Source organism: Epinephelus fuscoguttatus, linkage group LG22, assembly GCF_011397635.1.
Source record: "Epinephelus fuscoguttatus linkage group LG22, E.fuscoguttatus.final_Chr_v1".
NCBI lineage: Eukaryota > Metazoa > Chordata > Actinopteri > Perciformes > Serranidae > Epinephelus > Epinephelus fuscoguttatus.
Genome location: NC_064773.1, coordinates 20,892,313 through 20,905,165, shown reverse-complemented (window position 1 = coordinate 20,905,165; position 12,853 = coordinate 20,892,313). Strand labels below are relative to the sequence as shown.

Sequence of the window (12,853 nt, the reverse complement as noted above, 5' to 3'; positions counted from 1 at the left end):
CCTCCATCATGGGTCCAGTACTGCAAGTACCTACTCCATCCCAAAATCTCACCGCCCAACGTGGGGCTCGAACCCACGACCCTGAGATTAAGAGTCTCATGCTCTACCGACTGAGCTAGCCAGGCTGTTCGAAAGTCAAAATTAGACTCAGTTTTGATGGTGAAGCATGACTCGAGGTTCCAAGTGAGCTGAGCCAATTTTAGAAGGTGGACTTAAGACACTGCAAACCACTGGTTGGTCAGAGATGATCATCATCAGTGTGATACAAGATGTCCTACATGGACCCGCCATTTTTAAATGGCCAAGCTACAGTCAATAGCGACTGGAATTTTTTTAATCACTTGAAGAAAAAAAATGGCAGCCTTAAGTACACCATACATCACATACATCACATATACAACTGACAAAATGCAGGTGTTCCTCTGTTTGGTTGCCAGTAAAAGGATTCAGTGAGTGTCGCGTTAAAGATGGTGTTACAGCATTCTTATATTTAATGTCTCCCTCCAACCTGGCACTTCTCCAAATGCTTTGAAAACAGCAGTCATCAAACCTTTCCTAAAGTAGAGCAGTCTTGATGCCGCTGCACTGAACAACTATTGGCTCATTTCAAACTTACCATTTTTAAGTAAAGTTATTGAAAAAGTTGTCTACCAGCTACTTAGCAACTTCTGAAGCTCCAGCTTCAGTCCGATTTTCGGACCCATCACAGCACTGAGACTGCACTTATAAAGGTAATAAATGACATTCAGCTGAAAAACGACTCAGGCTCTTTGTTTTAGTGCTGTTGGATTTAAGTGCTGCTTTTGACACAGTGGACTACACCATTTTGTTACAAGGACTAGAAAACTGGGTCGGACTCTCTGGAACTGTCCTTAAATGGTTCAAGTCATATCTGCATGACAGAAAGTACTCTGTCTCAATTGTCAGAGCAGATGGCTGTGACATGTGGGGTCCCACAGAGATCCATTTTTGGACCACTCTTGTTTAGTCTCAATGTGCTTCCATTAGGCCAAATCATTCAAAATAATAACATAGCCCACAGTAATTATGCAGATGATTCGCAAATATACATAATGCTTTCACCAGGTGATTATAAACCTGAAGAATGGCTGTGTCACTGTATTGAGCACTGTATTGTATTGAGCTGTACTGGCTTTGGGCCACAGAAAGAAAGACAAAGTGTCAGCTCTCACCTCGAATCCCTCTCTCTTATAACTAAGAGTCACACAAGAAACCTTGGTGTTATCCTGGGCTTGGATTTCAATTTCCACAGTCACATCAAATCTGTAACGTCATCTACCTACTACCATTTAAAAAAACATTGTTAGTGTCAGAGGAATAATGTCAAAGCAAGACTTTGAAAGGCTCACCCATGCCTTTATTTCCAGTAGATTAGATTACTGCAATGCTCTGTCAGTGGGACTTTCAAAACAAACTGTTTGGCAACTTCAGCTTATTCAGAACGCTAATGCTCAGGTCCTGGAAAAAATTAGGAAATGTGACCACACTGTCATTAGTGTGCCCATGTGGCAACAGGTAGTATTAGTTAACATACATTTTATTTTACCATAACCAAGACCATTAATACAAATAATAAAACGCTTTTGAACATTTATTTTAATTTTATACACATTTTGTTTGGTATTTTTGTGTTGTAGGACATCATGCTTCACAGAGATTAGCTTTCTGCCCTCAATACACAGTCTCACTCCTTCTGGGCTATTTAAAGGGTCAGTTCACCAGTTCACACAAGCTAGGCTACTTCTAAACTTTACATATTCTCAATAACCTCTTGCAGCATCTTTGCACCCAGATATTTTGTAGGTTTTGTAGATGTGAATGAAATTTCATTTGTGATGCTCAAAGTGTTTCTCAAAAAACATCCCCATCAGACTCCTGTGGAAAACAACTCACATCAACATCTCTCTTTGCAGTTTATACAACAGCATAAATACAGGTCTCAAGGCTGCAGTTGCAGGAATCACAATAGGTTGGTTGTGAGGGCTGAAGGACACAATGGGTGCTTGTTGGTGTATATTAAAGCCTTTCATTATGATAGCTGGAATAGACTCAACATGGGTAAACATCACTTAGGGATGAATTACCCGGTGCAAATTGGGAGACGGGGACAAATAGGGCGGGGTCATAGCTTGTGTTTTTTTATTGGCAGATTAATATTTGAATAAAAGAAGGGAATATAAATAAATAACACGTAAATAAGTATGTGAAAACCTATTTTTGCTGACTTAACTATGACTACTAGATTTTATTATGTGGTGCCACTGTTAACTGCTGCCACTCAGACTGTTGAGGCTACCTGTGGACAAATGTTCCTCTAACAATGATGCCTCTGTCTCCTTGAGGTAGAACAAAAACACAGACACTCTATAATCATGTGAAGATTAGGCTTAAAGGGGCATAAACAAAACCAGACTGTGACAGTGTGGCTGCCAGAATGTGGGAAAGTTGTCTGAGACAAAAACCCCACAGTGATGATGACACACCAGGCTGAGAAAGACATCATTCACCTAAACAAGTCGGGGAGACCATGGACAGCTGTCACACTTTTCACGATTTACCCAATAAATAAAAAAACATTTACACTGCAATAGCCAATTTAATATAAAATAAACTTTGATGCATCACTCACTGAAACAATGTATTTAGGTGGCTTTATGAAATACATGCAGGTTGCAAAATTGATTTAAATATGGTTCAGCCATGTTTACAACCTTCCCATTGGACAGGAACAGTTATGACATGCCTAAAATATACAAAATGAATCAATCAAATAATCAAAATGAAAAATATTATTAATCAGTCTGGTTATTGTGACTGTTATTTTCTTTTAAATAATGCAATGTATCCTCACGCAACAGTTCCTATGATATACTACAAAAATACACCCATAACAGTTTGTATGATTTCCTACAAATTAGCATCCCGCGAATGACGTTATGTACTTAATGTAAAGTTACGTACTTAAAATAAAGCTATGGACATCAGTATTAGTCCTGTAAAGTTACTGTTCTTTGTTGTGGTAGTTGGTCCAGTTGCCCCTCATTAATACTGTTGGCTCTGTTAGCATATTTGCTGTTGTTAGCACTGTTAGCCGCAAGCCACCAGCTCAACAACCTCCATGTTGAGAGCCATGTGGAGGCAATCCTGACCCAGGCTCTGGACCACAGATATTCTTTAAATGTCATCCTTTCATGCAGCCAGTATCTGACCCATTTTTCGATCATTTATAGCTTTGCTAGCTCAGTCGGTAGGAGCTCAGTGGTGACGATATCCCTTAAAATAACTCAGTACTCATAGACTCATAACTAGTCTCCTGAGGATGGTCTTGCCGGAAAGTCTTGTGTTTTGCGACCCATCCACCGCCCCAACCTGGCTCCTTACAGGACCACTTCCTTCTCCCATCAGCGCATCCGTCATGTGATCGCAGCTTTCCCTTTACCTGGGTGATGCACAAATTACAGAGTCGTTATTACATGGGATATGTACGAATTTTGGTGCATTACTTTGTAGAAAAACATACAAACGGTACATAAGAACAGCCTGAATAATGATTACCTTTTCTGGTGGGCCACATGACAAAAAAGGCCTCGAATTATAATGTGGTAGATGGAATCACTCTGAGTCACAGTTGTGGCAAATGTAAAGGTCACCTCTATCTGTGACGTCTACGGCACCAACACTGCAGCCAGACCTCCCTTGACCTGGAGCAGCTCTCCAGGAACACAGTTAAGAATTTATCTTCATCAGATGAGTCCTTGGTGTGTCTGGGGCACAGAGACAGTTGTAACAAGGCGTTACAACCATCCCAGTATCATCAGTCATGTTTCACACTATGTCAACGAGCCTGACTGCTAGTTTGACACATTAGTCATTTCTATTTTCAGCTTACAGAAACACTGATTATAATAATACTAAACATTTGATCTCTGTCTGTTTGAACTGTCCCATGTTACAAACAGGCCCCCAGAAAACGGACCAAGCTTTGAAGCCAATTTTCATAGTGGCCGAACAGTGAAATTACAACTTCTGGGTCCATCACATGATGCCATGGGGTCCAAAAAGACTTTTTCCCATAGACTTACATTGTGAAAAAGACATCTGTAAATCAATGGATACATTTCTTTGAGCGTCACCACTTAGATGAAATGTCTTGTTTCACTATCAGGATTTGGTCCATTTGGTGCAATAACATCTGGAAAGTCTAAACAAGCCCCACCATTGAATCATTTTGTTCCCGTTCATGTTAGCGGGGAGCTAAACTGGAAGCAGCTGGCTCAAGCAGTCGAAGTCTCCAGTGCACCTGCTCAATTGTCCCAGTGATGCGGTAGCAGCATCGATCGTCTGGGTAATTTTAGAAGTGTTAGTTAAACCATTTTGACGTCATGCGCCACTGAGCAACTTTCATATGAACGAGTGTCTGCCTTCACCGCTGTATCCAGGTGTCTTAATACATCGATAAAACAACCCCAGGTCTCCACCAACTTGAAATTCAAAGTGAGACCTGTAGCAGACTGGAAATCAAACATCTACCCAAACCGGAGTGCTGCCTTGATCAGCACTGTCATATCTGAGGAGTAAGTGCCTCGACTGAATCAAAACAGGACATCTTATTGCAACTCTTCCAAGAGAGTTAGACTCCAGTAAGACATTTTGAGAGATGAGGTTAACCTTGGGGAGTTTTACAGAGGGAACAAATAACAGCTCACTGACTTAAGTGCTGCTGTGGGTAACGCAAATGAAAGGTTTCTTGTTGTATGTAAAACTCTTTTGTAAATACAGCAGTACGTTTAAAAGCTTTAAGGATTAACAGGAGGCGAAGGAAAATCCAGGACTACACCTTGTAATGTCATAATATGATAGTGAACTTTCATCTACGTAGATTTTGTATCCAAAAATATAGCTCAGGTGCAAAAGCAAGAAAAAAACTTGCATGCTTAAAAACATAATTTACTTAAATACATGAAATTAAATTAGAAAAAGAGCAGAAAAAGAAAATGTTTTGCTCAAGAGACCAAAGCCAGTGCAGGAAAAACCTGTGTTCATATGTGTTCTGACAAGCCTTAATTTTGTTTTGGTGACACTGGATGAACCACAGGAAAATTATTCACTGAATTAATGGAGTTTAAACATCCACTTTACGTCTGGCTTTACAGCATGTGTGCAAAACAAACAGACCTGTCAGAACATGCCTTACTGAACACTTTAATGGCAACAGAAGGCAAGTCTTACATGTGTCTGTTTCTGTGCGTCTTCTGTAATCTTTCGACGTATTAATCAATCTGTGGACAGACAACACAGACTCAGCCATGGTGAGGATGTTGTGCCTGAAGGTATTGCCATATCTGACACTGCTCTACTCTTCCCTTTTCTCCAATTAGATGACTGTAGGCCCATGATGACTCATTCACTCCTAGTTTCCTGAAGTTGTTTTCATATTAGCAGAACACTGGGCTTGTCAGAGATGTTTTCAGTTTGTTTACTTCCTTTTGGCACTTTCATGAAAGCATGTTGTTGTATAATTTAGCCTCTTTTTAGTACTGCTCTCAGTAATGTTGCAGCCCATTGTCATTTTGAAGTGCTTGTATAACTGCCACTTTGTCTGTGATTTCAGTGTCAAACAACTGACGCAAAGAGCCACCTTTCCTGCTGGGCAGCGTCAGTTTGTGGGGCTGGACATAATCTTTCACGACATTATGATGCACCTCCGATCAGCCAGATGGCAGCTGTTGCGGCAGTACGATACACCGCTGGATGGCGTCAGGTTGACTCACTGCCTGTAACAACATATATATGGAGCTGGAAAGTCCTTATAGAGTGGGAGGGATGGGAGATGGATGACGCCGGACTGTCATCTGGGAACCTGGTGCTTGTTTCCCAAAAGAATGTAGAAACAAACCGTGATGTTTTTTTTCTAAACCTAACCAACTGCTTTTGTTGCCTAAACTTAACTATGTGTCCTGGAACATCAACAGGAGATGCAGGTGGATACCTAGCATGTAATTTGTAGACATGAAAGGCCAATGATGAAGCAGGGATATATGATGATTTGGGGTGAGAACATGTTGAATGTTTCCCTTCATCTCACAGTTTCCTTTGAGGCCCTGGTCATACAAAGCATATCATTTGCAGAGATGGGGACTCGAGTCATTGTGACTTGGATTTGAGTCGACTCGAGTCGCTGTTTTGATGACTTGTGACTTGACTTGACAAAAAATATAAGACTTGAGACTTGACTCAGACTTGGAAGTTAAAGACTCGGGACTTGACTTGACTTGAGAAACGATGACTTGAATGACTTGAGTGTTATTCACATCATGTTTTTGGTTAGAATATAAAATTAGTTTGGTGGAACTTGTTTTTTAATTTGTTAAATGAGCTAAATGGGTGATTTTGGCTGCTGCCTCGGTTAGTGTGTGTGTGTGTGTGTGTGTGTGTGTGTGTGTGTGCACGCGAACGCATGGGGGTCGTCCCTGCAAAGTAAACATTGCAGCGATGAAGTCAATGTTTACTGGCAGTTACTTATATCTTGTCTTTTCACTTTATTAAGATCAGATTCTGCAGGTAAAATTACAATAATAAGGTGACTTGACTTGGACTTGACTTGACCTATTACAGGACTTGACTTGACTTGACATAACCTGTGACTTGACTTGACTTGACTTGACTTGCCCAAGAAAAAATGACTTGAGACTTACTTGAGACTTGAAGGTTAAGACTTGAGACTTACTTGAGACTTGCACATGTGTGACTTGGTCCCATCTCTGATCATTTGTATGGTGCTAACGGTGAAATTCCAGTGTCTGGTCAAGCAGTCTTTTTTCACTTCAATTTAGCCACCCGGACCCTGAAGCAACTTGTCTTGTTATTAACTCACCTGTTTACATTTGTGTGCTTAGCGTCTCAGTCGGATCCACCCCTCAAAGCTCCACGCTCTTTGCCCAAATGGTCACTTCTGGCTCCAAACACCAAAGATAGCGAAATGCAAAACTTGAGGCTTCAAAACAAGTTAATGTTTTGTAATGTTAGTAGGGATGGAATTTAGTCTGGCTACTGTAAGGGCATGAAACTCCGACTAATTATTTTTTAATTTAAATATACTAATCTAGAGAGCTTTGTTAGCCTCCCACAGCACAGAGAGATTTTGAAAGCAACAGAGTAGGTTTCGCTTCAATATTTAGGGCCTACTGGGCCTCCACCTGCAAAATGTTACTTAAAGACACATGTACTGACCAGGAAGAGACCAGACCAGAAACATAAAAAGACTACTAAGAGACACAAACGACGACTCAGAGATGCAAAACAGCCTGAAGAGACACAAGGAGACTCATGACGACTACAAACGTAGGCAAAACAATCACGAGGTGAAACAAAATAACGGCAAACGGATGCAAAAAAAACTACAAAAAGACCAGAACAGTTATAAAATGACACAAAACAACTACATAAAGACACAAAATGACCACAAAAAGACACAAAACCACAAAGAGAGTCAAAACAAAAACAGAAACAGGCTAACTAACTATAATGTCGCCTTGTGCATAGGAGAATAAAGAAGTGTAAGGGTCTTCCGCCGCCCAAATTTTTGAGTATAAACCTTTAATTTCTTCCATTCTGGTGATTTTTTTTCTTTTCTGCATCAATTTTTGGTGTAAATGTCTTTAATTTTGCCCTGCATCCACCCTAAGTCTACACCTATGTCTGGAAGCATTATGCATCTCGTAATAAGATCAATCTCCTTGACAAAATATTTCACCTTTTCTCATTTCCAAAAGTAAATATCTTAGATTATAGGTAACTAAACCCACCCCCCTTATTATTTTATTATTCAATTTATGATTCATTTTTATTTTTACAGTAGAAAAGTGTTGGAAACTCTACAGGTAATGCAGATTCCGCAAAATAAAAGCAAAGTCTTGCTGCTAACTTGAGTGGAGACACAGAGGTTTCCATCTGACAGATACAGTAGGTACATTGCACCCCAGCGTGACATAACCTCAGCACAGCTATGCAGCAAAAATCCTCCCTGTGTAGACATTTTCTATATGTCTCAGCAGCAGTCATCTACAGTCTTTTCCTCATCCCTTCCCTGAGGCGTGGTGCTGTTTTATGAATGAGCTGTTATGCAATAAAAGGTGACCTGAATACAGAGAGACAGACAGAGAGGGAGGGAGGAAAGTACTGTATGGCTGCAAATCAAGTGGCATCATTGTGTTGTCCAAAAAAGAGAGAGGCCCAGATCACATGATTCATTTTTGTTGGTGTTGTTTGCTGCTAAATAACAACTGCTGTGATTTAGGTCACATCAGGTACCATCATAAAAATGTGTTGCCAGTGTAATCACACTAAAGCTGGAGATTTACTGGTGTTTATCAAGATGTTCAAGGTATAATCAACATAATGACGTGATAATAACCAGCACTGATTCTGTGGTCATCCTATCTGTGCCAGACGATGGGGCGCCGTGCCAAGGAAATAGGGTTTAGGTGCATGTGAAAATGTGTTACTCACCATCTCACAGGGCAATACTTGGACTTTGTGTGCAGTTTTGCAAAAGTAAATCCACTAAAGCTTACACCTCTGCCAATGGCAAAGTTTTCCCTCTTGACTGGGAGTGATCAGACAGAGAGAGGGCTAGAGTGAGCTAGTGAGACGAATCCGGGAAAAGATGAAAACATAGTCATTAAAAAACATATCAGGCAGCACAGGTTTGTTGTTGACTGACTGAAGAGTTTGACCTTTAGTGAATTAGATTGTTTGTGTTTTAGGGATATTGCGCAACAAGCTGAGTCATATTTTCCAAATTATTTGACCAAAAAGAATTACCTACTCAGTTTGGTCCATTTTATGCCTGCTGTTTATCCGCAAACCATCACATCGGCCTTGTCTCTGTCTGATGTTTATGTGGATCCAGGTTGACTACATGAAATCTCTCTAATGATCAATCAGATTTATTTTTATAGTAATGGTATTGGTCAGTTACTGTAATATCATTATCAGACCCTAAACAATTACACAATTAGTCAGTCTACAGTCATGCTTCAGAACTATTTGAGCTAAATGCTAATATTCTGATGATTATCAGTTGTTTACCATCTTAGCTTTCATGCTAACATTTACCAATTATTGATAAATAAAAAGTACAGCTGAGGCTGATGGCCTAGTTTTACAGTTATTTGATTGTAAACCAAAATTTTATGGCAGCCCGTGCAATAGTTGCTGAGATATTTTAGTCCAGACCAAAGCAACATAGAGCATAGCGTTAGTTGAGGCAGGGCGTGGCGTCAAGCTCACATCCCAGCTACATCAGCCGATCTCAAACAGCCCAATCAACTGATGGAGCAGCTGATTGACGGAAGGGAGTCAGCTGACAAATCACGTGATTCCTATCGATGCAAACAATTTTCAAATGTTATTCAGGGCGCCCTATTTAAACTGCTCTGGCCTGCCTACTGTTGCTGCTTTCTCTGCAAGCTGCTTTGCAACCCACCTCCACCCCAGCTCCTCCTTTTCACGTTGTGTCTGACTCATCAATGTCATTTCTGTTTGTCATTGATGCTGCTCTGTTCTGTTCCCGGGGGTCTTTGCTGCTGCTCTCCCTGCCTCAGGCTTTCCATGTAGGCACATGGAGGGGCAGGGAGGCGTGCTCTGTCTGCCGTAAGGTTTCACTCGTTTGAGCATAGAAGGGCAGGGAGGTGTGCTCTCTCTGCTTCAGGCTTTCTGCATAGGCCAGAGGAAAGGCAGAGAAGCCCCAGAACAGAGCCAGAATGGCAAATATAATACTGCAAGTGGAAATAAAGTTTTCTTTGACTAAAGTGGTCCTGACTGAAAGATCCTAATACAACTGTTTGTATGATACCTAATGAATTAGCGCCCAATGAATAACGTTTTCATAACATAAAGTTACGTAGGTTAGGTTTAGACAAGAGAAGTTACTTTGGTGATGCTTCGGAAAAGAAAAATAGTGATAATGTACCTTAAAATAACTCAAAGTTCACTTTGATTTACACGGTCCTAAACACCAGTCTCCTGGGGGAAAGTCCTGCATTGTTTCAGCACATTTGTTATACATTTGTTATTATTATACACGAATTACAGGATCATGATTATGTGACTTATATACAGATTGTGGTGGATTACTTTTTGTAGGTGTACGCAGTGGTGTAGTGGAGTGTATACGAAGGTATGCAGGCGATACCTACCTCTTTTTCTGGCCATTTACAGTATGCAACTTTCAGTATGGTGTGCTGATAATCAGACGGTCACTAGTTTGTGTCAGTCTAGTCTCAATGGAAACCCACTCGGGCACAACTCAGCCAAACAGACAAGAGATATTGAACCCTGAGTGGCTAAAACGCTACTATCAGCACACTGTTTGACAGGTTATTGATCAGCACTGTCAGCACCAGCATGACTTACACTCAGATAATGTAATCTATTAGTGCACAGTCGTGGGTTTATTTTCATGTCTGGGTGGTGGTTTACCTGCCGAGGCTCCATAAAAAGATTGAATGAATGGCGACTGTTAATTATTTACATTTAACACCGCTGGGTGAGATTACGACCACGCCCCTAATGATGGTATGTACAGCGTGTGTGTGTGTGTGCATGTGTGTGTGTCATCATCTGACGAGATCAGTGCTCAGACATAATTATTTCCAGTCTGTGATCACTTCTGATTTATTTGCCCCATTTACATGGACACAAACCGGTTAGGATCCCTAAGGGAACAGAGGGACGTTCACTCTAAATTCTTAGAGATCTTTCAACTTGTAGATTCCTATCCAAAACCATGCACTGATTTTTTTATGTACCAATGAAGCATGTGCCATCTCAATAATTACATGGAGATGAATGGAGGGGAGGTGAGATGAGAGAAGATGAGAAGATGAGGCTCCTGAACGAGTCCAGGCTGATTTCTTGGTGTTTGAGTTGGCATGGAGGAGCAGAAAAGAATGAGGGAGGAGGGAGTTTGTTACTTTAGTTCAATAACTTTTACAGGTAATTTAACACGAACATTTAAGTTAAAGAGTTACAAACTGCTGTACTACAAAGAAAAGACACGGTGGTGGCACCGCACAGGTAACTAGTTCAAAATATGTGACTGACTCAGTGGTGACTTAATCCAAAGAACCCCTCCCTTACATTCAAAGACCTCTGCAAGCACATAAAGGCACACACACCCTTCCATCCCTCTCTGCAGTGGCTGTTATATATAGAGAGAGAGAGTGCAGGGAAGTGGAAGATGACCCAGGACAGCCTGTTCTCGCAATGGATGAAAAAGTCAAAGGAGCAGAAGAGGAATCCCAGCCATCACCACATACACACACACACACACACACACACACACACACACACACACACACACACACACATACACACACAATCAATGAAGTCATCAAATGAAAAAAAGAACACTGCTTAATTACCAGGCCACTAGTAGTGCTCAGTAGGCTTAAGCTAGCAATTCGTGCTCCTCCTGTCAGTCCATGCTGATCTCAGACGAGCAATAACAAGTGCAGCAACTTCAATACTGTGCTTTAGTTAAATTCCGGGTGTCATTTGCCATCAAAGAGGGGCAATGTGACATGGAAATATGTCAAAAAGCAAGATTGCACCGCAAAAATCAGACAAACAGGAACAATGCAATGTCAGCCAGCTAGCTAGTTAGCTACTACATCAGCGTGCTAGCGATTTTTAGTTAGGCTTGTTATAAAGAAAAAAACATTAAACTAAGATAATATGATGGTTAACGTAATTTTTAAAATCTTTATCGCCAAAAAAGGGGTTTCTTTTGTTGCTTGTGCGGCCATCTTGCCGATGATTTCCCATAGCACTCGGTTTGCAGTGTGCCTTAGAATAACCTCTGTTTGTCGGGCCATGTAGCCTCAACACTTCACAATATCCCTCTATCCCAGCAAGAGTTGAGATACTCTACCCCAGCAGGTATGTTGTGTAGTATGTTCACCATCTTAATTTAGAACGTTAGCATGCTACAGATGCCAATTAGCACTGTTGTTGAGATGATTTAGTCTGAACCAAAGAAGGGGACAGACCAATGACAGACTGGCATTGAGATTGTATTTGTTCTTAACAGTATTTCCATTTTTCATCTGATTGTATAGTTCTGATTTCCTTGCATGCCCCACCTACCTCATCTGACACTGGGCAAGAGGCAGGGTACACCCTGGACAGGTCACCAGACTATCACAGGGCTGACACATAGAGACAGACAACCATTCACACACATTCGCGACCAAATTAGAGTCACCATTAACCTGCATGTTTTTGGACTGTGGGAGGAAGCTTGAGTACCTGGAGAAAACCCACGCTGACACGGGGAGAACATGCAGGTTCTGCACAACCCGGGTTCAAGCCCCCCACAATGGGTTTGGACCAGTAACTTCTTACTTTGAGGTGACAATGCTAACCACTGCACCACTGTGCCGCCCAGCCCTGACCCATTAATGGATGACCTCACAGTCTTGTAGCCTTTCCCACAGACTTATTGTTGTTTTTCATGATGTCTTCTTCCAGCAAGCTTGCTAAAAATATGTTGGCTAATTCAAGATAGCCAGCAATGCTAACGATTGTTAGCTAATAACGCTAGCAAACTACAATACTATACAACTATTATATGTAGATATGAACAATATAAAGTCACATGTGACCATAATTAAATATTATTTTGAGGCAGGATGCTCCTAGAGGTTTTCAAACATTTTCTAAAATGTTTTTTTTCTATAGAAATAAATTGAATGGATTTCCCCATAAATCCGCCATTGTCATTTATATAAAATCACACCATATTTTTATGTACCACTTAATAGAAAAA

General features: G+C 40.9%; 1 protein-coding gene and 1 non-coding gene across 2 annotated transcripts in view; both read right to left on the bottom strand.

Annotated features, from left to right (window-relative positions):
• LOC125883151 (FYVE, RhoGEF and PH domain-containing protein 4-like) overlaps positions 1–6,615 on the bottom strand; it is a 252,056-nt gene extending 245,441 nt beyond the window's left edge. Inside the window, exon 1 of the mRNA XM_049567353.1 lies at positions 6,612–6,615. The gene's annotated coding sequence lies outside the window, so the exon portion shown is untranslated. The remainder of the gene's footprint in view (positions 1–6,611) is intronic.
• trnak-cuu (transfer RNA lysine (anticodon CUU)) lies at positions 53–125 on the bottom strand. The gene has a single exon. It is a non-coding gene; the product is annotated as a tRNA-Lys (tRNA).
• Positions 6,616–12,853: the final 6,238 nt, after the last annotated feature.